The 27,003-nt window shown below is 39.1% G+C and overlaps 1 protein-coding gene and 2 long non-coding RNA genes across 5 annotated transcripts in view; 1 reads left to right on the top strand and 2 right to left on the bottom strand.

The window, feature by feature from the left end:
* PDE7B (phosphodiesterase 7B) overlaps positions 1–27,003 on the bottom strand; it is a 336,838-nt gene that overhangs the window by 190,407 nt on the left and 119,428 nt on the right. The gene's annotated exons all lie outside the window — the stretch shown is intronic.
* The window catches only part of LOC119471589, a 127,146-nt gene that overhangs the window by 42,949 nt on the left and 57,194 nt on the right, over positions 1–27,003 (top strand). The gene's annotated exons all lie outside the window — the stretch shown is intronic.
* LOC108305724 lies at positions 5,755–14,612 on the bottom strand. The gene is made up of 2 exons (XR_001825868.2): positions 7,804–14,612; positions 5,755–6,073 (listed from the first exon to the last, which is right to left on the bottom strand). It is a non-coding gene; the product is annotated as an uncharacterized LOC108305724 (long non-coding RNA).

Consider the following 27,003-nt stretch of genomic DNA (forward strand, 5'->3'; position numbering starts at 1 on the left):
AGGGTCTCACTCTGTTAGCCAGGCTGGAGTGCAGTGGCATGATCATGGCTCATTGCAACCTTGGCCTTCTAGGCTCAAGCAATCCTCCCCGCTCAGCCTCCCTGGTAGCTGGGACTACAGGTACATGCCACCACACCTGGCTAATTTTTATATTTTTTGTTGAGACTGGGCCTCACCATGTTGCTTAGGTCTCAAACCCCTGGGCTCAAGCAATCTGTCCATCTTGGCCTCCCAAAGTGTTGGGATTTCAGTGTTGAGCCATCGTGCCCAGCCTGCTTCTTGAAATTACCACAGGGTCAATAAAAAATAAAACAAGACAAAAAACAAGAATAAAGTCACAGATTGGAAGTGAATGATGGCCTCTGGCTTCCATCAGGACTGGGCTGTTAAAGGATAGCTCAAAGGAGTGTATGATGGGCTCAGTGTTTCTTATCAGATTTAACAATTGATCACAGTAGCATATCTCCAGTAGACCGTAGTCAAATTTAATGTGACTGATTTTCACAGCAACCCTGTGCTCTAAGTGGGGATTGTTATTGCTCAGAAGGGGAAAATACCAAACAGTGTATTTGCTATCATCTCCCCTGGATCCTTCACATTTACTCACACAAGTGCTGTGCACACTGGAAAAGAAGTAGGGTAACTAGATGGATTTTTCTTCCCAGTATTGGATCAAAACAACCAGGCCAAGATAAAAGACTACAGTTGGACCAAATGAATATATTTCTGCTATTTAACATTTGACAACGGGACAGAGAATGAGTTAAAAAGAGAAAAGGATACTTCTCCTCGCAGCAACAAAGCTAGATTGTCTAAATGGGTTAATCTGAGAAAAACTTACAAAACAGTCCTCCTTGTCCTATATTGATAAAAATCTGTGCTTTTGTCTCTGTTATTTTCTTTCCTTTTGTATGGATAGAAAATTAATGTGATATTATGTTCCTTCTCAGTGGTAGGAAGTCTATATAATACGTAAGTTAAAGAAAATCTAAATCTATCACATATTGGTTGATGAATCATTTGGTGAATCAGTGAATTTCTGAGTGAGGTTAATTTTTAGCTCAAAAATATTTATGACCTCTGTAACAGCGAGTATCCTTGCTTGATTTATTTGAATAAACAAATCTAGAAATCTAGAAAAACCAGTTTGAAAGACATTCTTGTTTACAAATGGGCCAATAATTATGCCAAAATATAAAGTTATAATTTTGAAATTAGAAAATTCTATGCTATTATTCTCAATATATTTTCTTAGGTTTGCCTACTTGACACTAAGAAATTGATGTTCTCTTGGTAAAATTCCTGTGTCTAAGCATATATCACCATCAAGTAGAGGTTTTATTTTAGTCAACAATAAACTTTTCAAGAGATTTGATGTAACTGAGAAACTTAAAAAGAAACAACCCCAAGTTTCTTTCCTTCTGTCTCTCTAGGTGTGTGCATGTGCATATCCATTATTTAAAGAAAGCTGAGAAATTTATGGTGTTAATTAGCAATTAAATTATAAAACAATTCCTATATAATAGGCTCTTAAAGAAAAAACCTCTAGGTTTATGTTAATTCTCTTTTCATTAATTTTTATTTTAATGTAGTTCCAATTATTCCCTTGACAAGTAAGTTTAGACTAGCTATAATTCGCTCAAATGGTCTTGTAGTAAAAAGTCTTTAGTTAATGGATTTGGGCAAGGCTTTGCGCTAGTATTCCTGGGCTAGTGAGAGTGTCTTTCTCAGACTAATCAGCTGAAGCAGAGCAGAGAAAGAGAACTTGTTTTGCACGTAACATATAGGTATGCTGGTCGGTTTTAAGAACTTCACCGCAATGGTCTTTTTCTAACAGTAGGGAGTAATTCTCTGTTCTCAGAAGAGACCAGTTTCCCATTTGTCCACACTGGCTTTCGTTTTCTGCTGCTACCCCTGAATCGACTCATATTCATCAGTCTTCACGGGCTGATTAAGCAAGAGTCAGACATTTTTTCTATTTGTATTTCTTTCAGAAGTAAACCTTTAAAAAAGGGTTTTTTAGAATCTTTAATGTTTTCAAGATTGTAAGATTCAGACACATTTCTATTGATATACACCATGCTTCCTTTTCCTGGATTTGTCAGAGGAAGTTTCATGTCTGTGGCTGGATTTAGATGGATTAGTAGGGACTGAGTAGCAGTGGTGTGTATGTGTAGAGGGTGGGGTTGGGGGAATGTTAAGGTTTGGGACTTGAACTCAGTGGCCAGAGAGCCTGGAGACATGTAGGACTTGTGTGACCAAAGGCCTGGGGTGAACGGTTCCAGGACAGCATGAAGGGACTTGGCCTTACTGATAGGAGGATGCAGAATTGGGAGGGGACATGAAAAAGCAGGATGATGGATCTTATTCTGAATAATCTTTCATTATAGGGAAGCCAATACTTACTATTGATACAAGTGCAGTTTTAGGAAGATTTGAGAGCACAAGGAAAGATAAAAACTGAGCCCTCTGACTATGACTAACTCTGTTTCATATCCTTGGAACTGCTGATAGCACTCGCTGTTTCTATGCCACATTTTTTGTAGTAATATTTTTTTAAATGAGAGCTTTAGTACATGTTAATATAATAATTCTTAGCATTCTTGAATTGTTTAATATGTGTTTGTTGTTATTATGAGGAGGTGCTATCTTATTTTTTTACTCTCAACAATGCCAAACCTGTGCTAGATCCTCAATAAGTGTTTGTTGAATATAATTGAATAAATGAGATTCATTAGTCTTCTAATATAATAAAGACAGGGTTCTTGAGTTTAAAAAGTCTCTTCCAATTGACTTTTTGGGTGTATCATAGGCTCTATTGTGACCATGAGTTCTATAAATTGTGGCGACATTTCAGTTGGTTTTAATGGCTTTCTAACTATGAATCCATTTATACATGTGCTTTGCTGCAAAAGATTAATTAATAATTAAGTATTTCTATACTCCAGGTAGGATGAGGTCAAATGTATCTTTGGTGAAATAGAAGCTTCAGATAACATTTGTGTAACACAACCCTGTTGAGGAGTACCATGCTATTTTTTTCCCTCTAGTAATATAACTATGAATGAAACATTCATCTTTTCATTTTTGTATGAAGCGTAAAATAACTCATCCACTTTAACAAATGTGCTTATTCTGAAGTGTTTCCTCAATGGGATTCGCAAGACAGAATCTCAGTGGTAATTAGGCTAATGTCCTTTCCTTCCCACCTCCCTTCTTACTGTACATAAAACACACACACACGCACACACACACACGGATCTAATACAAAAAGGGCCAACTTTAGCTCTTGGTATAATTTCTAGGAGTTTACTTCTGCAGGAGATTAAAGGAAGGGGTAGTTTAATAACAGAACCAGGGAACAGGGGTCCCTCTTAGACTTCTGGAAGCTGTTTTTCAGGCTACTGTTGTTTATTACTTTGCTTACTCAAGTTAATTATACCTCTCCTCCTATGTCTCTTTGGATAGACCTGAGCTTTTATAAGAGCTGGTCCATGTCCTCTTGACTGGGGAAGGAAAGAAAGCATGCTTTTTATTACTACCAGTACTTGCCTGATGAAAGACAGGAAACTCAAAGTTAAGCTTGAAATCTCTACCTCTACCTTGGTCACTTTGTTAATCTGCCTGAATTTTGAGGTTCAATCTGCCTTAATGCTCACCATTAATTCAGGCCATTAGTTAACCATAAACCCTTTAATAATATTCCACAGGAATTCCTGAGTAGACACAAGTTTCTGGCTTGCTTTGAAATTATACAAGGCCTCCTCTTAGAAATGGTTAGGACTGTCAACAGACATGCTCTTTTTACCTAGTTTGAGGGTGGGGAAAGGCTGCTTCTGTGCCAGCTTGTAATAGTCCTGCTTCCATCTCAGCTCTATCAGTGGAGCTCAACCTTGGCTACACGTTAGAATCACCTGGGGAGCTTTCAAAAATATTAGTGTTGGCCGGGCGTGGTGGCAGATGCCTGTAATCCCAGCACTTCAGGGGGCCGAGGAGGGTGGATCACCTGAGGTCAGGAGTTCGCGTCCAGCCTGACTAACATGGTGAAACTCCGTCTCTACTAAATACAAAAAAATGAGTAGGGTGTGGTGACACATGCCTGTAGTCCGAGCTACTTGGGAGGCTGAGACAGGAGAATTGCTTGTACCTGGGAGGCGGAGGTTGCTGTGAGCCGAGATCATGCCATTACACTCTTGCCTGGGCAACAAGAGCGAAACTCCATCTCAAAAAAAAAAAAAAAAAAAAAAAAATCAGTGCTTGAGCCTGACATTAGAATCACTGCATGGTGAGACTAGAGCATCTGAATTTTAAAAATCTTCCCAGGCAATTCCAAGAGTTAGCCAGGCTCGAAAATAAAGGAGTTTAGGACCAAGAAGACACTCCTCTGAAAGATGAAATAGGTGAAACCTTCAACTCTATTGTGGAATGCGAAGATGTTGGCTAAGGCTAACCTTTTGATGTTTATCATTAGATTCACATTCAGGATAGCCTTCACCTCTCACCAGTTGGGTCCACCTATCAAAATTGTCTCCATCTTTTTTTTAATGCCACCTGCAGAAATGTGACCTGGCCCAATGTAGCAGCGGTTGACCAGACTGTGGGGTGACGGGGGGGAGTTCAGCTCAAGATGAGGATGTTGGAGGTAACAACTGGGTGTGAGCATAGGAGCATTTGGACCACTAAATGCTTTCACAATTCACTGTGTGATATTGGGCAATTAATTGAATTTTCTCCAATCATATTCTCCAGCCAAGTAAATAAGAAGTCATTACCCTACACTTATTTCACAGGGCTGTTGGGAGGGGCACATGAGATTGTATACTTGAAAGCACTTTATAAACTGTAAAGTTTCACATTTCATAGAAATTACTATTCCTACTTGTGAAACAAAGTTACTTTGAAGTTTCTTAAGTGTGTTATTTCCATGGACCAAACACTGGAAAATAATATTTTAATATCTGTAGATGAAACATGAGTGGACATGTAGCACGTATTGTGAGTCATATTTTCCTTCATTTGCTATCATATATTCTGAGTATAAACCATCCCAAAACTCTAGCTACAGGGAACAATTAAGTAAAAAGGAAAGCTAATCTGTTTAATATGTAAAAGCTTGGAAAGAAAAAATCTGAAGTATCATCATAAATGTTAAGTGTTTACTGCTCAAGACCCTGTATTAGGCATTGTGCAGTGCCGGCTTGATTTGAACTTTAACATATTATAAGCTAAAAATAACCTGAAATGCAAGTCAATTATATCTGAAACCAGAAATGAACCAGAAATGTTACCTCAAACAGAGTACTTAGAAAGTGGAATAGATCTAAGAGACTGCTATGGTGAATATATCTAGAACTTTGTACAATCTGCAGCCCACAATGGATTTGAATGTGGCCCAATACTTATTTGTAAACTTTCTTAAAACATTATGAGATTTTTGGGGAATTTTTTTTTTTAGCTCATCAGCTATCATTAGTGTTAGTGTATGTTATATGTTCATGTATTTTAGTGTATTTTATTTTTAGCTCATCAGCTATCATTAGTGTATGTTATGTGTTTATGTATTTTAGTGTATTTTATTTTTAGCTCATCAGCTATTATTAGTGTTAGTGTATTATAACAATTCTTCTTCTTTCAATGTGGCCCAGGGAAGCCAAAAGTTTGGACATCGCTGGTCTAATGTTTGTGGTGAGGAATCAAGAGGCAGCCACCTTTGACAGTTGATTTCTCATAGTGATGATGGAAAGTGATAGACTATGGATTGAATAACATCTTATTGACATATACTTCATCAAAGAAGCTCTTTTGTGGAGTAAGCAACAACCAAAACCAAAACAAACCAAAAATCTTTAAGAATCATGTGAAAGAGAACAGTTTGATTTTGTAGCTATAGGAAAATAATCTATCTTCATGTATGTCTCCTCAAAGAACATGCATGTTGAAGGTAACTCAAGGCACAGTCATAAAGCTTGAAAGCTCACAGCTGCTTTTTCCTCTCTACAGCTCTCTGATGGCCCTTGTCATTCTTTCTGCCTTGTCCGACATCACACTTACAAAGCAAGTTTTTTATCCATGGCTAAAAAGCATTTGAAGAAAAATTACCTCATATTAGTATATTGTTAACATAATATTAATATATAAATATATAACAATACCAACCTAATTGTGAACACAGAGGCTTTCTCCTAGCAAAATTAATTTCAACCATCAGAAAGCAGGAAGTACCCACTTGAGGACAATTTGCTTGTACTGGCGAACGTGAATTGTAGGGAGGAAGAATGAGGAAAAGCAAGAGAACTATCTTTTTCTTTCTTTTTTTAAATTTTAATTGACAAAATTGTATATATTTGTGGTGTATAACGTGATGTTCTGAAATATGTATCCATTGTAAAATGACCAATCAATCTGATTAATCAACACACTCATTGCTATCAGAGGTGTTTTGCCAGAGCAACTCCATCTTGAATGGGGCTGGGTAAAATGAGGCTAAGGCCTGATGGACTGCATTCCCACGAGGTTAGGCATTCTTAATCACAGGATGAGATAGGAGGTTGGCACTCGATACAGGTCATAAACCTTGCTGATAAAACAGGTTGCAGTAAAGAAGCTAGACAAAACCCACCAAAACCAAGATGGTGATGAGAACGACGTCTGGTAGTCCTCACTGCTGCACTCCCACCAGTGCCGTGACAGTTTACAGATGCCATGGCAACATCCAGAAGTTACCCTATCTGGTCTCAAAAGGGGAGGAACGCTCAGTTCCAGAAACTGTCCATCCCTTTCCCATGAATAATCCACCCCCTGTTTAGCATATAATCAAGAAATAACCATAAAACAGCCAGCCAGCTGCCTTCAGAGCTGCTCTGCCAATGAAGTAGCTATTCTTTAGTCCTTTACTTTTTTAATAAACTGTCACTTAGCTCTATGGACTTTCCTCAAATTTTTTCTTGTCCGAGATCTAAAAACCCTCTCCTGGAGTCCGGATTGTGAGACCCCTTTCTGGTAACATTACCTCACATATTTATCACTTATTTGTGATGAGAACATTTAAAATCTGCGTTTTAAAGCAATTTTCAAACATACCACATGTCATCATTAACCATAGTTACCATGTTGTACAATACATCTTCTGAAAGTACAGCTGCTATTTCTTTACATCTAACTTCAACTCCTGGCTAGCAGGATGCTGCTGCTCAGGTGGCAGGAGGTTCTGTTTCAAGAGCTGTTGGGAGCAGAGGGGAAAGGGAGCCTCCAAAACCTTACCACTGGTTTCCCAGAGAACCCAAAACTCATGGTTTTCAAAATTAAGTATTCATCAGAATCACCTGGAGGATTTTCAAAAACAGATTGCTGGCCGGGCACAGAGACTTATGCCTGTAATTCCAGCACTTTGGGAGGCTGAGGTAGGCAGATCATCTGAGGCCAAGAGTTTGAGACCAGCTAGGCCAACATGGCAAAACCGCGTCTCTACTAAAAATACAAAGATTAGCTGGGCGTGGTGGCAGGTGTCAGTAATCTCAGCTACTTGGGAGGCTGAGGCAAGAGAATCACTTGAGCCTAGGAGGCAGAGGTTGCAATGAGCCGAAATCGCACCACTGCACTCCAGCCTGGGCAACAGAGAAAGTCAAAATAAAAAGTCAAATGTTAAAAATAAACAAAAAACAAAAACCAAAACGGATTGCTGGGTCCCAATTCCAGAGTTTCTGATTGAATAGGTCCAGCAACTGACCAAAGAATTGGTATTTCCAACAAGTTCTCAAGTGAGGCCAAAGCAAAACACTTTGAGAACCATTGCTTTAGTCTTACCTTCTGTGACTAAATCCTAGGCTTCATTTTATCAATGAATTAATTGGAGTCCAAGATGCTAAATGACAACAATGACTCTGATGAAAATTCAGGGTTCCTAACTCCCAGCTCAGTATGTTTTCGGACCGAATCTTCTACCTTCTGCAATAAAATTGTGCATTTGATTTCTCACCTCAGGATATCCAAAGACACATTTTTTTGTTTCAATTTTTTTTTCATACTGTGACCATAGTTTGCAACAATGCATTCCCCATATAATCCATATTAACCACATACTTCTTTTAGATAGTCTTTCTTTTAGACTCATAAGGGTTTCGTAAAAGCAAACTTTCTATTAATAGAATCTGTAATTAAATTTGAGGCATAATCATGTTCAAATTGAATTTGAGTTTCGTATCTTCTTAAACACTTCTTGCCCATGCAGTAACAAAACAGCAAACAGAACCAAGAAAATAAAGAGAAACCAGAAACCCACCAAGTGGGCAGTTAACTCCTGAAAAACCAACATAAACCACCATAATTAAATCAATTCTCTAGGTTGAATTTGAATGATAGGTTTTCATATATTTCATCAACTGAGTTAATAGCTCCCTGAAAATAATTTTTCCTTCGTTTGATAAGATAAATTTTTATTGAGGATCTCCTGATAGCAGGTACCATGAAGGTCAAACAATATAGTGACAGATAAAACAGGTACTGTCCTGCTCTTATTATCTCATTTTCTAGCAAGTTTAGTCAACCATTGGACCCACAAGTGTTTTACCAAGTTCCTTGTAATTGATAATCTTTTAGGCTGTTTGTATTTTCAGTTGGTTTAATTACGTAGAATTTAATTTTCAGAAGAGAAGGCAAATTAATCTGAAAAGCATATCTTTGTTAGGGGAAAATGAATTTTTATGTATTCTCAACATAAAAAAAGAGACAGTGGACTATAGTATAGAAACTGATTACATAAAAGTGAGATTACTTAAGGGTTGCATTTCCTCAGTGATGGCAGATAACTAACAGATCAATTTTATTTTCGATTGACTAAGGTGAAGTTTTCTTACAACAAGCTGACCAACTATTCATTGGATGATAAACATCCATCAGTCTGTCTTTTCCACAGAACAAATACAGGTCATGCAATAAACAAAATGTAGGCCCCTAAACAAAACAAACAAAACAAAGCAACAGCAACAACAAAACTCTTGTCTCATGATTTCCCTGAGGTGAGATTTTTCTAGTTATCAGCCCATTCCTATGTTTATAATTCTTTTTACCCATTTGATCAGAACACTTCCATTTCCTTTGAATGCTTCATCTTAACTGTATCTCTAAGGAAGAAGAACACATTTTCTATCTCCCTTCTTACCCTTCATTCAACACACAAATAATATTATAGATTACTTTGGTCTTTATATTTTCTCTTATATACCTATACAAATTTTTTAAAGACATTATTATTAAAGAGTGGGCTCTTAAAACATAACATCTTAGAGTCAGAATGCATTGTGGAGAAATCTAGTTTCAAGTTCTAATTTAAATATTTCCATCAGGACGTCTCTGAAAGAGGATTGCCTGCCTGAATGAGCTCAGTGCTAAAGAGCTTACTAATTTACAATTTTGAGGAGCTTTGTTTACAGGGAAGTTCCACCTTATATTTATCCAAAATCTACCTCCTTCTACCTTTCACTTATTTCACATGCTAGCACCAGAGAGAAGTCAAATCCTTCTTCTACAGGCAACTCTCCAACTATCTACAAACAGTATTTGTGGGTTGTGCTCCCTCTTAGTTCTTTCTTGAGGATAAAGAACTGTGGTTTTTTCAATTACTTTTATGATATGGTTTCTAGAACATTGCCCAATTTATCTCTTTCCTCTAAATACAGTTCTGCTTTTCATTGTCTCACACGATATACAGAGCTCAGACTAGACACAAAATTACAGTGCATAGTCTCCCTTGGGGCTTTGTGTAATTCGCAAATGTGATAGGCATGTATTATGAACTGAATATTTTGTCTCCCTTTGCCCCCACCTAAATTTATATATTGATACCACAATCATAAATGGAATGAACATGACCCCAGTATTTATTTGTGTCTAATTTATTTGTGTTGGTATTTGAAGATAGGGCCATTGGGAGGTGACTGGAGTTATATGATGTCATGAGGATGGGGCCCTCATGATGGGATTAGTGCCCTTCTAAAAAGAGACACCAAAGAGCTTGCTTTCTCCCTCTCTACCACATGAAGACATGTGAGAAGGTGGCCACCTGCAAGCAGGAAGAAGGCTTTTCCCAGAACTCAGCCATGCAAGCACCCTCATATGTCAGATTTTCAATCTCTAGAACTGAAAGAAAATAAATGTCTGGTGTTTAATTTCTGGGTGTATAGTATTTTATTATGGCTCCCCAGACAGACTAAGACAGCACAGATTCTACACATAAAAGGGGAAAATATAATTATGGATGCTTTTTAAAATTCCTATGATTATTAATAGATTATTTGGATTTCAAAAATATGTGAATACGTTGAAAATCTATTTATTTTATAAGTTCACTTTTTAAGGTTACAAAACTAAAAATTGGAACTTTATTTTAAAAATATCAACTCTTAAGGAAGAAGCTCAATGACTGTGTGAAAATGGGTGATTTCAACAAATAGTGTTTCCTCTTTTTGTCATTTATATAATATATGGAGATATGTTATATGTGGAGATACACACACATATGTGTATATGAATATATATGTGAATAGATATATGTATACACATATACATATATGTGTGTGTGTTTATTATTTGCTTCCTGCTCACCAAATGTTCATATTCTCATGTGTTTATTAGTGAATAAAAGCAAAAAGATGAGCAACGCTGTTTAGAGAAATGCAAAGGCCCTGCTCAGTAAAAGTGTCTTATTCTTTCTTCTTCAGAAGAAAGAAGTGGGAGTACTTCCCACAACCAGGGGCTCCTTCTCATTGCTGTGATCATGAGTACAGATAGATTTGGTGGCCGATAGATGTCTCCAGGAATAAGTGGGATCTGTATTTTGCAACTTGAGTGCTTTTCTCAAGGGAAGGTGGCTCAGGTCTGGTGGCCTCCATTCAAGACACCACAATCATAAATGGAATGAACATGACCCCAGTATTTATTTGTGTCTAATTTTACAATAATTGCACAGGGAAGCCTCCTAGTCAGCAAATCTAGGTGCCCTTCATCTCCCAAGTCACATACTTGGGAACAGGGGCCACTCATACTCAATACAGAATCCAGAGGGTTTTGTGCCCCCAACTCCTATAAACTGGCATCACCTTATTCTTGCTGTCAACCCAGAGACATTGCCTATAACTCTAAATGGCTTTTGCCTGAGCTGAGAAGATGATCCCAAATCATTTAAAAAGGGCTAAATTCTGTTTTTTATTGTCTGTTCTTCACAGTGTGTCATCTATTGCAGCAAGTCCTGTCTCAAAGTTAAGCATCACTTTGTTATTTGGAAGGAAAGTTGTAGTTACTTGCAAAGATAATTTATTTTGGATAATGCTATTACTTTACAGATAGGAGGTCTATACACATATTCCTTTAATAACAGATAGCTAGAAAGTTGACAGGATCAGAATAGCTCTCTCTTCGGAGAGGCTTCAAGGCTATCTGCAGGTGAAAAATACACAAACAACAATCAGGTCTCCTTTTTTTTTTTTTTTACTTCTTCTGCTCCACGAGGCTGTACTAAGAAGGTGCTGGTCACACAATGGGAATATTTCAGTCTCTTCTCAAAACATTGTGATCCATTTCATCGGATTCTTGGTCTGTGATAGATCAAAGCTTTGGAAAGAGAAAAATGGACTATCCTAATCAGAGCTCGTTTCCTTCAGAAAACTCCTTTCTGAAAGAATGCTTCTTGAAGAAAGTAACACTAATACAGGTTCGTTCCATAAAGGAGATTCAGAAAACGTCTGAAGATTTGTGACTGTTTCCTTATCTTTTCTCACACCTGCTTTTCAGCCTTGGCAGACAAAGGGGTCCAGGGCAGATTTAGCATAAAAATGTGAATGGAGTATCTGTGTCATCTTGCTGGGGGCCATTGAGCTAGGATGCCCACACTGAAAATACAACCGCATTTTAACTTCCTAATCACTATTCTGTTCCAGTTCTGTAAGCAAAGCTGGACTGAGCGTCCTTAGAGAGCAGTTTTGAAAAATCTTGCTTAATTGCATGGCTACACTTTCTTAAATGTTTTCCCTTAAATAAACAATATTAGTAGGTTGCTTTAAAGGCCTCCATTTTGCAATGTACAGAAAGAGCATTTTTGCTTGTTTAGACATTTTCACATAATTCACTCAGAGGAGAGGGCTAAAACAAAATGTCATCACTTCAGTAACTGAAATTACTCTCATTTCAAAGATGTTTTGGTAAACAGGTCAATGTGCCTCACACTCGCCATCGAGCCTTACCCACATATACTCAAAAAAGGCAAGTTTTGTGTTCTTCGCAGATTCAGTAATGTGAAAGTTCCAGGGAATACAGACAGACACTGAACAGAACTCTGATTCCAGGGTCTCTAGTGAGCAATATGGGGTGCCTTCTATAAAATGCAGGCTGAACCTCTGCTGGAGGAGTAACTGCATTATAATCGGCTCCCAGGGGGTTTATTAGCAGCAGGAGGATGAGAGGAGAGTGGAGAGCATCGCCTGGTGCCTGAGCAACCAGCCTCACAAACACCTTGCTGTGAGGGACCTGGAGACAGAAAACATGTTGTCAAGGGCTCAGTGGCCTTGTATACAGCCACCCTCGTTGGGACTATCAAAGCGCACGCTTCTCTAAGCTGTGTACTTGGAAGTACATCGAAGAAGCTTCCAGATGCTCTGAATTTGAAATGCTTGTAATTAAGCCAGGCTTGAACGAGCCAAACAGTAACTTGCTCTGTTTTTCCTACACTCCAAACCTTTCTAAAGGATAGAAATACTTTTGGGTATTCCAAACTATGAATATCTGTTACCTTTTGTATATTTGCCAGAAATGTGGCTAGATGACCAAAAGTTGTTCACAGTATAGGATATCTGGATGCAGCAGCTTTGTCAAAGTGGAGTCGATATCTAAAGAAATTGTTCCCTTTGCAGATGATAAAAATAACACTAGGACATATCTTTTTGCTCCTCCTCGGCCTCCTCTTCATGCTCATTTTCATTATTCCACCCATGTAGAAAAAATGGTGGAAAACTTTGGACCCCCCGAGAAACAACATTTCTAGAGTAGCCTGGAAACCCCCAGGTACCTTGTTCTATCTAACCTCAGAAAGCTGCATCCCAGGGATCTGTGGAGCTCCCAAGAGCTCTGCTCAGCTTAGCTGTGAGGGCAGATAGCACTATAGGACAGTTGTAGCTGAATAAAGGAAACAGCTATTTGGAGGGGTTTGGTTTTTTCCCCAGTGGTATTTTCCCTGTAATTTTTGGAAAACACAGCAGCACAGCAGTCCTTTTCTTATGAGAACAGTCACAAAGAGAGAAGTGCAAACATAAAGTCTGATGTTCAGGCTGGGTCAGCCTGGTTGCAAAAGAACAAGTGAAAGGAAGACTTTAACTTCATTTCATTACTTCTGAGGGTACAGCAACAGTTCTAGAAAGTTCTCCACAGTTCTTCCCATTCTCTCTCCCACCAGGTAGCCTTTGCCTGTATTTATTTATTTATTTTTTTGCTTCTGTTCTCTTTTCCTTTAGGGCTGGTGAAGATTGAGTAGGCCTGGGTAGGCGGGATCAGAAAAGCGGAGCAACGGCTCTAAGCTCTGAGCTCTCGCTGTGTGCAGGCTCTGTCCACATGTCCTTTACCTGATCTCAGTGTACCTCACTGCAACCATTCCATATTGCAGGCGAGGAACCCAAACAATACAAGTAAGAAAGTTTTATCATCGCAATTCAAGTTCATGTCCTGATTCCAGGATCCAGGTTTGCAACCACCACAGTAAGAAATCGTCTTTATTCTTCTCATTTTTCTCATATTAAACCCCAGTATAAGTCTTATTTTCTATACAAAATTATATATTTTGCCTAGAATAGGTCTGGATTGGGTGTGTAGGAGAGCCACCATGTGCCATGTGAGACACTGCTGGCCATGATCCAGGTGACTCCTTTAATTGGTAAATTAATATGAGCATTTGCCAAGCAATTTCTGTAACTAGAGGAATTAACTATTCAAATTGACAATGTTGATCTCTCTGAGATTAGATGGAAATACTTTGAAAGATTATTAGAATTATGGGCTGACAAATTCTAGGTTAGCGTTAGCCTAGATGCGTGCTATTGCCTGAATGGCACCAGCTTAAAAAAAAGAAAAAAACAACAATTGGGAGACTACGATTTACTTTCAGGTCCTCTGATGAATAACTTTGATGTCTTAGGCAGAGACTCCAATATGCGTCACTCCTAACCTCAAGCTGACTGTTTTATCAACAGCCCTGGCTGATGAAAAATCTTCCTGCAACTGTTGTATTCTTATTCAAAGCATTCCTCTTTCCCCATTCCAGCTGGTCTAATAGGTGGATGAAAGAATTGCCAGATACACACTGCAGGAGCATCTGGTCCTGAAGAAAGATGGACCACATTTATTTGCTTCATTCCTATTCCTTCAGAATTTGCAGTAAATTGAGGAAGTCTATTTTGTAAGAAGTTACTAATCATGGGAGTACATGCTCCCGGCTTGGCGTGCAAACACACACATATGGGAAATGAAGAAACCTGAGTAAACACAGGGCCTTACTGGAAGCAGTTATCATCTTCCAAGATTTTCACGCCACTGGGTGCAAGAGGCAACAACGTCTTGTAGCATTTTCAAATGGATTCTGGGTGTTTATATAGAAGATCAATATATTTTTATCTTTAGAAATCAATGAACCCTTCTTACACAGACTGCAGAGAATCACTTGCTTGGGAAGACTTAGAGAAATTCCTTTAGGATATTGGGGGAATATTTTGATTAAAATGCTCATGTATGAGGCAGAAAAACACAGTCCCTATTTAGGAAACTTGAGTGCCATGACCAACTTATTTCAATTGGATTAAAAAAACACGTATAGGCTTTAAGATAAATGTAATAATTGGGACACTTATTATACCCTGCTCAACACTAAGGATTCAGGTACCCAACTCTGCCCATCTGTACTCCTCTGTTGGCTGAGTGTTTGTCTAATGTAGGTAGTTTTCTTTATGAAAATTCTCAACAGATATTATACACAACAAAATGTAATTTTGAATGTAGATGATTAATTTCACATATATTACCTGGATGATTTTAGCTAGGACAAGGACAGGTCTCTTTGGTCACTGCCCTTCGTTCTGAAGTCAGTTCAGCGCATGGTAGGGGTGAACTCAGCCCACTGCTGAGTCCACAATGAGCCAGTCAGGGTGGCAACCAGTAATCCATGGCATCTTCAGACCCCAAAGTACACAGTTAAAACTTTTGGTACTTTTAACTGTGATATTTCAAGACAATTGGGTAGCACTGTGTCTGTCTTAAAATGTTTGTCTACCTACCGCAATGATTGAAATTCCCCCATTAGAGATTCATCTCTTTAGCCATATAGCATTTTAATTTTTGTAAATAAAAAAGGAAATAAATACTTCATAAATATTTTTACTGAATTGATACTCATGGATTAGACTACCATTAATGGCATCAGATCACTTTTTCCCATGAAAACTAGATGAGGACAAAACAGAGATTGGGAGTTCTTGTGAGGCTGGTGGTTAGAAGAGGCTAAGGGAGAATACTTTTAGAGGACATGAGGGTCTACTCGGAAAGGACAAGCACATTTGAAGAAACCCCACTCTGTGACAAGATGTGCCAAGTATCCAGGAGCCAGAAGAATGGCATAAAATGGCCATGTGATGCATTTGGCACAGAAAAAAATACGGCTGTCTGGGAACTGCCCCAACCCATCTTCTAGAACTTTGTTACATGTGATTCATAGACCAGCAGCAGTAGTATCAATGAGGGGCTTATTAACAATGTAGAATCTTGAGTTTCATCCTAGACTTCATCAGATTTTATATTTAAAGCAGATGACCAGGTGATGTACAGGCATGTTAAAGTTTGAGAAACACAGGTCAGTAAGAATCCTCTGGGTCATGATGCAATACATAGACTGCCCCTTTCTTAGCTGCTCCTGATTTAACAAGGGATATGCGGGGGGCAGACCAAGTACAGTCATGTGCTGCATAAGAACGTCTGGGTTAATGACAAGCCACGTATGCAACGATGGTCCCATGAGATTACAATGGAGCTAAAACGTTCCTATCGTCTAGTGACTTTGTAGTCATCGTAATCATTGTAACACAGTGCATCACCTGTTTGTGGTGATGCTGGTGCAAACAAACCTATTGCTCTGCCAGGCATATAAAAGTATAGCATGTACAGTTGTGTACAGTACTTGATAATGAGAATAAACAGCTATGTTACTGGTGTATGTATTTACTATCCTTAGAGTATACTCCTACTTCTGACAAAAAGAGAGTTTATTGTAAAACATCCTCAGGCAGGTCCTTCAGGAGGTATCCAAAAGAAGGCATTGTCATAGTAGGAGATGGCAGCCTCAGTGTGTTATTGCCCCTGAAGACCTTCCTGTGGGACAAAATGTGGAGGTGGAAGACAGTGATATTGATCATTCCTGACCCTGGGTAGGTCTAGGGTCAGGATGATTAATATCACCGTGTGCATTTGTGTCTTGGTTTTTAATACAGAAGTTTTAAAAGTTAAAAAAAATTAAAAATAGAAAAAAGCTTATGAAATAAGGGCATAAGGAATGTTTTTATACAGTTGCATGTTTGTGTTTTAAGCTGTTATTATAAAATAAAAAGGTATTTATAAAAGGGAAAACTATAAAAGGGTAAAAAGTTCACAAAGTAAAAAACTTACTGTAAGCTAAGGTTAATTTATTACTGAAGAATTTTTTATGAAGTTAGTGTAGCCTAAGTGTACAGTGTTTATGAAGACCACAGAGTGTACAGGGTTGTCCTCGGCCTTCACGTTCACTCACCACTCACTCGCTCACTAATCCAGAGCAATTTCCAGTCCCGCAAGCTCCATTTATGGTAAGTGCCCTAGACAGGTGTAACATTTTAAAATCTTTTGTGTCATCTTTTTACTGTACCTTTTCTATGTTTAGATACACAAATTGTGTCCATTATATCACAATTGCCTACAGTATTCAGTACACTAACATGCTGTACAGGTTTGTAGCCTAGGAGCAATAGGCTAGACCACATAGCCTGGGTATGTAGGAGGCCCTGCCTTCCAGGTTTGTGTAAGTGCATTCTTTGATGTTTGCACTATGATGAAACAGGCTAGTGATGCATTTCTCAGAATGTATTCCCACCGTTTAGCCATGCATGACTGTGCAGGTTTGCCTGCTTTCGCCCAGGTAGACATAAATTATAATACACTTGTTGCATGTGAATGCTACCCAGACTTTCTTAACTCATGAATTACAGTAGTGTTCTCAATCTGTTGGAGTTATGAGACTGGTGCAAAACTAAGTGCAGTTTTGCTATTACGGCAAAAACCACAACTACTTTTGCAACAACTTAACATTTATCGTAGGCCCATGCAATTTCACTTTAAGTCAGGGACACTTTGAAGATGGTTATATGAATTAGTCAGTGCTTTTTTTAATAATCAACCACCCCCTTTCTCTCATCTCCTCCCTTCCTCCCTCAGCCTCTTTACTGCTCCTGTTCTTGGCCTGAGCAGCTCTGCGGGATAATAAACTGGTCTTGGTTCCTACCTTGGGTAAATGAGAGCGAGGTCTGTCAGGTCACAAGACCCATCTCCCCCTTTGACAAGGGTCTGGAAGCTACTCCACTCCTACTTTTTCTTTGGTGACCTGAGGGAGATCATAACCTTCCAGGTCAGTGTGCCTGGAGGCGGTGTCCTTAATGCCAATAGGGGGCAGACAGTTTGAGTAGTTCTCTTCTTGTGGCTTTGTGGCCTGGAGTCTATTCAAGTTTCCTGGTTGGAGCTGGGACTGAATCTGAATCCTAGCTGATGGCAAAATGACCCTGGCCCCTCATCAATTTTTTTTCAATCCCATTTCTCTGGAGGTGAACCATAGGGCCACCTATCCTCCATGATCAGGGCTGGATCCCTAGATCTATGATCGTGTAGACATCACCAGTGCTCTGAGCCTCTCAGAAGCCCCTGACCATCTGCTCCAATGGTTGGCCATTACTGGTGTCTTAACCTGAGGCAGGAGGATTCTGCCTCTTTGGACCAGATGATATGGATTGTTGGCTTCTTGCTATAAAGGGCTGGTCCTTCTGCCGGGTCTCATCTCACTTCCTCCCTCCCTGTGTTGACCAGGATATTTCTAGCTGTGACATACTGACTTCAAGCTCTCTCAGAATACACAGAATTCAGAGGATGGATTTCTATTCCCCCATATCCAGACAGATGTATGGAGGTCCTATAGTAGTAAAGCCATCCATGCCCGTTCTCTGCTGCCTGGATGTGGGGACCTCTAGATAATGAATGGGTAGAAAGTGTGTGATTTTAGAACCTGAAATAGCCTAGGGTGAACCAGCAGGAAGCCCAAACCAATAAAATGTCAAGGCTGATATCCCCCAAATTATTATCATACTATTTGGAGAGCACAGACTACTTGCGGATGTAAAGAATGACTGCCAAGGCAAATAATAATAATAATGACAGTAATAACAATAATAATGAAAATAGCTCTAAGCAAAGAGTTATCCCACGGCCTCTGAGACATTTCTTGGCATTTGCTATGATTTAAAATATGGCTTAAGCTGTCTTCCCCATTTTACTTTTTAAGTGCTCAAGATGTATTTTATAGAATGATTTAGAGAAAGGTGTAACAAATAAATTCTAAATATCTAAGGAAAAAACGGAAAGCTGACTTCATCTTTTTGAGGTCTGTTTTACTTGCTCCCTTTCTGCCCTGTAAACAGGTATATTATCCCTGCAGCATTTCCCCAGGGAGGGGTGTGGAACCAAGCAGCGCCCAGCAGCTTCACTGGGGATATTGTACAATTGACCCATGAGGGCCTTTATGGGGGCCAAGAGCCTGTTGTGACAACCAGAGGACCTTTGCAGCTCTCTCTGTTCCTGCTCCTTCCCCACGTGGCCCAGGAAAGCAAAAGCTGAGCTGGAGAATGCTGCTTGAGGAATAGAGAGTAAAAGTTCAGCAGGGATTCATTTGAAACATTTAATCATTTTTGGTAAGAATTTTTCTAAGGAATTACATAGTTCCCTGCCTTCTAAGAGTTTGCCAAACTTTAACTAGTTTGATTACCTGGGATCTAGTAAGTGAGCTGTTTTCAGGGTCCACTCTACATAGGTTTCTGCGGTATCTGCTGCAGGTCTGGATACTGAAACACCACCATTTCTGAGTGCCCTGGGGCTAGACTTTCCTTTTCTATAAAGAATCATCTAGGAGTTTCCAAGGTTCCAAATCCTGCATTCTGTTGCTACCAACTCCAAGGCCTGGTTGGAGACATCCTCTCCAGCTCACTGTAAGGTCTTACTGCTATGGGTGGGTCTAGTCCACATTTACTTACCAAGTGTCCCAGTCCTGACCGTGGCATCAGATATGGCACCTAAGGTATCCCCATTGGGGGAGTGAGTATATCACTTCTCTCTATTCTCACAGCTGCCAAGTCTATAACTAGCTGCTCTAGTTGGGGGTACACGCTTTCCAGGGGCCTCAGCACCATCACTGTCTCTTGTACTGAACCCAGCTGGCTTCACTCACTCTTGCACCTAAACATTCTGGCTCCTGGAGGCATTTGAGTGTGTGATCTCCGGAAGAAGCTCCAGAGAGGAATTTTGGAGATTTGCAAATTTACTCTTAGAAATCATCAGCACCATCTCGGAAACTTTAAGTACTTGACACATGCTGACACAATTGAAGCAATTTTTGAACCTCTGGATCAGAAAAGGTTACACCAAGAGGACTCCAGATTTGCACCATCATGGCGATTGTATAGCTGTAAAGATAGCTATAATATCTTGACTTAGTTAAAGTACAAGAGGTGTCTGTCACATATTCCTGACTATGAGACTATACCTTCTGGGATGTAACCGCCTAGATATAATCAGGCATGCTGCCAAGAAATGATGTGTGCTTCACAATCAGCCTGGAAAAGAGAGGCAGAGAATTGCACATACAACACTAACTACTTCCAAGTTTTTTCTGTTTGAGCCATTTGGGGATAAATCATTTACTTTCTTTTCTTTCACCAGAAACTGCTACATATAGTAAGATTTCAATCTTTGAACATAAATCATTAAAATTTTCCACTGTAATTGGCTGATGATTTTTCAGGATCAGTGTCTCAGGGAATATAACACCCATATGACAAAAATAAGAAAAGTCTAGTATTTTGTAGAGAGGATTGAATTATACACACATACACACACACACACATATGTACACACACACACACACACATACATATAGAGATTTTGTTAATTGGAATGATAGGGCATTGATAGCACTTAAACTATTACAGGGTTATTTTGAGAATTAACAAAATAATGTATGGGAGTCACATAGCACAGTGTCCAGTCAATGTTACCTATTGTTATAGATGATCAGTTACTAGGTAATGGGTAACAGGTGGTTAGCCTTGCTCTAGGCATCTGAAAAGAACATCTTTTGAATGCTGCATTACCAAGATGTTAGGAATGGTTTAGTCTTGTTCACTGATTCATGTCATTCTTCAGTTTATAATGTCTGAATCTCAGCAGAGGAGCAGAGGACCCCTAGAACATGGAGACAGAATTGTCTTCCTGGTCTTATGAGTGGGGGCATGAACAGCCAAGGCACCACATGCAGCTGATGGTGACTCAGTCTGGATATTACTCTCCACTGCGCCACTAAAGTGTCACCATTCAAATGGGCATTTTCTAACAAAACATAATTTATCATGGAAAATAGAGGACAATATTAAACAGATTAAAATAGGCTCTAAAACATATACAAATGGCCAACAGGTAAATTTTTTTAAAACACTCAGTGTCACTAATCATTAGGAAAATGCAAATCAAAACCACGATAAGCCATCACCTCATACCTCTCAGGATGGCTTTTATCAGAAAACAAAAGACAAGTGTTGGTGAGGATGTGGAGAAACTCGAACCCTTGTGCACTATTGGTGGGAAGGCACGATGGTGAGCTGCTATGGAAAACAGTATGGAAGTTACTCAGAACATAAAAAATAAAACTATAATATCCTGCAACCCCATTACTATTTATTCAAAAGAACTGAAGTCAGGGTCTTGAAGAGATATTAGCACTTCTATGTTCATTGCAGCACTATTCACAATAGCCAAGATATGGCAACAACCTAGGAGTTGTTTCCCAGATGGTTGGAAAAATAAAATATGGTATGCACATACAATGGAATACTATTCTGTCTTAAAAAGGAAATTCTGCAATTTGTGACAACATGGATGAACCTGGAGGACATTATGCTAAGTGAAATAGGCCAGTCGCAGAAAGACAAATACCATATGACTCCGTTTATATGAGGTATCTAAACTAGTCAAATTCATAGAATCATATAATAGGATACTGGTGGTTTCCATGGGTTTGGGGAAGGGGAAAATCAGGAATCACTAATCAACTGGCTTAAAGTTTCAGTTATGCAAAATGAATGAGCTCTAGATATCTGCCGTCAAACAATGCACTGGTAGTCAACAATACTGTATCATACACTTAAACATTTATTAAAAGGGCAGATCTCCTGTTAAATTGCCTCATCACAATAAAATAGAATAAAATAGAATATGTTACAAAAATACAAAAAAGATCCATATAAACAAGCCCCCAAACATTGTGGGGGTGGAAGATTGTTTTAAAAAGTATTTCTGAATCTTTCTCTCCTCACACCCACTCCCATCCCACCTTAGCTGTGCCAAGAACATTGCAGCTGTCATCTGTCTGTCTTGAGTTTTCTTTTAGTCCATTATCAATGGTCAGAAAAGCCTCTTGGCTTATTTCCATGAGCTGCAAAATTTGCTGCCACAGTGCGAAGATGGTTCACTTTTGACCAATGGAATATTAATTTAGAGGAGTAACTGAACTTACTATTTTTAAATTAAAAATTTCTGCAAAAATACTACTTCACAGCAGAACAATCCTGAGAACCATAGTGTGATGTATGCAGCGGGGGGAGGGAGGTAGATCAGCAAATAAATACACTGACTTTGGAAGTTTCCATCTTGTTTTCATATAACCTAAATGAGATTAGTTGACTTATGATTTATGCTACCACAATCTTCCTTTCCTTCCCACTTTAAATACAAGTATGGTTATAATTAAAATCACATGAACTTGGATTTTTTAGCTTCTAACAAATAAGATGGATGACTTGACAATTGCCAAAACAGACTCTTGTAACATCAAAGCTCATGGCCCTTGAGTTGCATGTCTGTGGCAGGCGCATCCCTGTTTTTTTTTTTTTTTTTTTTTTTTTCAAGATGGAATTTCACTCTAGTTGCCCATACTGGAGTGCAATGGTGCTATCTTGGCTCACTGCAACCTCCATCCCCTGGGTTCAAGTGATTCTCCTGTCTCAGCCTCCCGAGTAGATGGGATTACAGGTATGTGCCACCACACCTGGCTAATTTTGCTTTTTTAGTAGAGATGGGTTTTCTCCATGTTGGTCAGGCTGGTCTTGAACTCCTGACCCAGGTGATCCACCCACCTCAGCCTCCCAAAGTATTGGGATTACAGGTGTGAGCCACTGCATATGGCGCATCCCTGTTTACTACAGTGTTACGCACATCATTATCTATTATGGTTGGAGTAATAACACCACCTGCAGCAACAACAACAAAACAGCTGCATAACTAACATTTACATAAGGTTTCATACTTCATAGGTACTTTCACGTGTATTTCTATTTTATTTGGACTTCACAGCAGCCTGGTGGTTAGGTGCCATGGGTAGCACTATTTCCAGTGAGGAAACTAAGGGTCCAAGAATGTAAGGCACTTTGCATCATGCAACAACTAAGTGGCAGAGTTAGAATTCACACCAATGTCTTCTGAATTCTAGTCCAATGAATTTTTTATCCTAACACTCCAACTCAGTAATGTCACTACTTTTTGGGTTCAAAATAAAAATTTTATTCTACACCATCTGTTCCTATATCACAGCTTTCACACATGCTCACATGCTGCTCTCTTTCTGGAAAGCTCCTTCCACCGATCATTAAATTTGACTTCTTCTCTGAGAGGGTCTACCTAAAAGAACGATTTTTCTTCCCTGCTACCATATTAGAACGCTAGGGCTGCTGGAACAAAGCACCACAAACTAAGTGGCTTAAACAACAGAAATTTACGTTCTCACAGTTCTGGAGGCTAGAAGTCTAAGATTAAGGTATTGGTAGGGTTGATTCCTTCTGAAGGCTAAGAGAGAAGCGTCTGTTCCAGGCCTTTCTCTTTGGCTTGTCGATAACTGCCTTCGTGTTCGCATGAAGATGTGTATACGTGTGTCTGTGTATCCACATTTCCCGTTTTTATAAGGACACCAGTCATATTGCATTAAGGCCCATTCTAATGATCTCACTTTAACTTGATTACCTCTGTAAAGACTGCTAGCTCTAGAAAAGATTACATTCTGAGGTACTAGGGATTAGGACTTCAGAGTGAGAATCTTTGCAGGACATAACTCAATCTATACCCACACCTGCTCTGCTGCCATTCCATCTGCCATCCCTTACCCGCCTCTTCCTATTTCAGCTGATGGCATCACCATTATCCAGCTGCTTCAGCCAAGGATGCAGGCTTCCTTGCCAAGAATTGACAAGAGTGTTTTACTAGATCTAATTCATTGGCAAGTATTATCAGCTCCACCTTCAAAATATTGCCTGGATCCAAACTTCTCGCTGTCTGACTATAGTCTCCCTACGCCAAACCACTAATTTCCAGCTCTGACGAATGTCATGGTTCTTTCCTAGTACCCACGTAGAATCTATATTCCATACAAAAGCAAATATGGTCTCTTTAAAAAGATAAGTTATTCCACTCCTTGTTCAAAACACTGCATTTATAATAGAATGAAATCTGAACTCTCCATGATGGATTAGGAACTGGATATTCACAATATATTCTGGGGACTGGCATTATCAGCATTAGTGGGAAAGATATACATAATGTTAGTCCCCATTTCAGGCTTACTGAATCAGCATCTTAGCAATATCTCCAAGTGATGTGCATGCACGTTAAAGTTTGAGAAGCACTGGCCTAGAGGACCCCACATGATTTTTCCCCACTGGGGTCTTTGAACTCATCTCCTACTGCTTCTCCTCTTGTCCATCCTATTCTACACTCTGGCCTTCCTCTTGCTCCCCTCCCCCACCCCCATCCTGTTCTCCTCTCTGCCTGGAATGCCTTCTTAGAGACCAGCCTCTCTACCAAAGCTACCCCTCTACCATTACCATGTCACTCTCTGTCCCCTAGTCCTGCTTTGCTTTTATGCAGAGTCTGTATCACTACCTGAAATGATTTAAGTAGGTGTTCCCCTGACTTTGTCTTTACCAGTGAAATGTAAACTTTATGAGACCCAAGAGATTTTGTTTATTTTCATCACTGCTATTTCCTCCTAGGTCAAAAAGAATGGCTGGCACATAGTAGATAATAACTATTTACTGAAAACACCACATTGCTGGATTTTTGATATAGGAAAAGTCACTTTTTTGCACTGACTCAATCATTATTTTCTCTAGTAAAATCCTCCTGTCAACTGTTGGCTATAGCATGGCACATCACTAGTTCAACACCGTCTTCCATCATTTCCCCACCGGGGTTATTTCTGAGTTCCTTATCATCCCATTTCCTTCTTTCATCTCTGAATAGCCATGGGGTCCTTTTCCATTTTACAGTATGTTAAAAATGACTCAGACCCTGATGATAGTTTCTTTTGCTGTACAGAAGCTCTTTAATTAGGTCCATTTGTCAATTTTTGTTTTTGTTGCAATTGCTTTTGATGTTTTCATTATTAAATCTTTGCCTGTACCTATGTTCTAAAAGGTATTGCCTAGATTTTCTTCTAGGGCTTTTATAGTTTTGGGATTTACACTTAAGTCTTTAACCCATCTTGACTTAATTTTTGTATAAGGTGTAAGGAAGGGGTCCAGTTTCAGTTTTCTGTATATGGCTAGCCAGTTCTCCCAGCACCATTAATAAACAGGGAATCCTTTCCCCATTGCTTTTTCAGGTTTGTCGAAGATCAGATGGTTGTAGATGTGTGGTTAAAAAAAACAGTGGCTCAAAATGATGCAACAGACAGTTCTGGCTAAACTTTTCAAAGCAACATGAAATTGTATATGCTTAATAATGATTTCACTGTATGGCAGGTACTGGCTGGAGCTTCTGAACTTGAAGTTCTTGAAATCAAAGATAATCTTAAAGGTCCAACCTTACTATAAAATTTTGTCAGTAAACTTGACACAAATGATGGAAACATTTCAAGCTTTGCTTACAAGCTAGTAACCTTGACCTGTGAGCCCTTTTGCTTTCTAATGAGCCAAGGAAGACCCTGAAATATGATTACATGCTAACAAGCTCTGAATCAGTTCTCATTACAGAGAAGTTTATTTTCAAAGCTATCCCTAGAAAAAATGTATATTTTAATATGTGGAATGTGTATTACAAAGCTATTTTATTACTTTTAAAATTTTTATTTAAGTTCTGGGGTACATGCGCCAGAGATGCAGGTTTATTACATAGGTAAACGTGTGCCATGGCAGTTTGCTGCACCTATTATCCACCCATCATTTAGATACTAAGCCCAGCATATATTAGCTACTTATCCTGATGATCTCCCTTCCCCGCAAACCCCCTACTCCACACCCTCCACCACAGGCCCCAATGTGTGTTGTTCCCCTCATTGGGTCCATGTGTTCTCATTGCTCAGCTCCCATTTATAAGTGAGAACATCTGGTATTTGGTTTCTGTTCCTGTGTTAATTTGCTGGGTATGATGGCTTCCAGCTCAATCCATGTCTCTGCAAAGGACATGATCTCATTCCTTTTTATGGCTGCATAGTATTCCATGGTATGTATGTACCACATTTTCTTTATCCAATCTATCAGAGATGGGCATTTGGGTTGATTCCATCTTTGCTATTGTGAATGGTGTTGCAATGAACATAAGTGTACATGTATTTTTATAATAGAATGATTTATATTCTTTTGGTTATATACCCAGTAATGGGATCCCTGGGTCAAATATGGTATTTCTGGTTCTAGGTCTTTGAGGAATCACCACACTGTCTTCCTCAATGGCTACACTAATTTACATTCCCAGCAACTGTGTAAATGCATTTCTATTTCTCCACAGCCTCACCAGCATCTGTTGTTTCTTGCCTTTTTAATAATCACTGTTCTGACTGGTGTGAGATGGTAGCCCATTGTGGTTTTGATTTGCATTATTATAATGATAAATGATATTGAACTTTTTTCGTATGTTTCTTTGCCGCATAAATGTCTTCTTTTGAGAAGTGTCTGTTCATGTCCTTTGCCCACTTTTTAATGGGTTTTCTTCTTGTAAATTTGTTTAAATTCCTTGTAGATTCTGGATGTTTGACCTTTGTCAGATGGATAGATTGCAAAAACTTTCTTTCATTCTGTAGATTGTCTGTTCACTCTGATGATAGGTGTGTGTGCATGCACTCGTGCATGCTATGGAGAAACTTAAATCCACAGAATATACATTCTTCTCAGCACCACATCACACCTACTCTAAAATTGACCACATAATTGGGAGCAAATCACTCCTCAGCAAATGCAAAAGAACGGAAATAGTAACAAACAGTCTCTCAGACCACAGTGCAATCAAGTTAGAACTCAGAATTCAAAAACTAACCCAGAACCGCACAGCTTCATGGAAACTGAACAACTTGCTCTTGAATGTTGACTGGATAAACAATGAAATGAGCACAGAAATAAAGATGTTCTTCAACACCAACGAGAATGAAGACACAACATACCAGAATCTCTGGGACACATTTAAAGCAGTCTCTAGAGGAAAATATATAGCAATAAGTGCCCACATGAGGAGCAAGGAGAGATCAAAAATTGACACCCTTTCGTCAAAACTGAAGGAGCTAAAGGAACAAGATCAAAAAACCTCAAAGTCTAGCAGAAGACAAGAAATAGCTAAGATCAGAGCAGAACTGAAGGAGATAGAGACACAAAAAACCCT

This window comes from Cebus imitator, unplaced genomic scaffold (genome assembly GCF_001604975.1).
Source record: "Cebus imitator isolate Cc_AM_T3 unplaced genomic scaffold, Cebus_imitator-1.0 Scaffold65, whole genome shotgun sequence".
In the NCBI taxonomy this organism is placed as follows: domain Eukaryota; kingdom Metazoa; phylum Chordata; class Mammalia; order Primates; family Cebidae; genus Cebus; species Cebus imitator.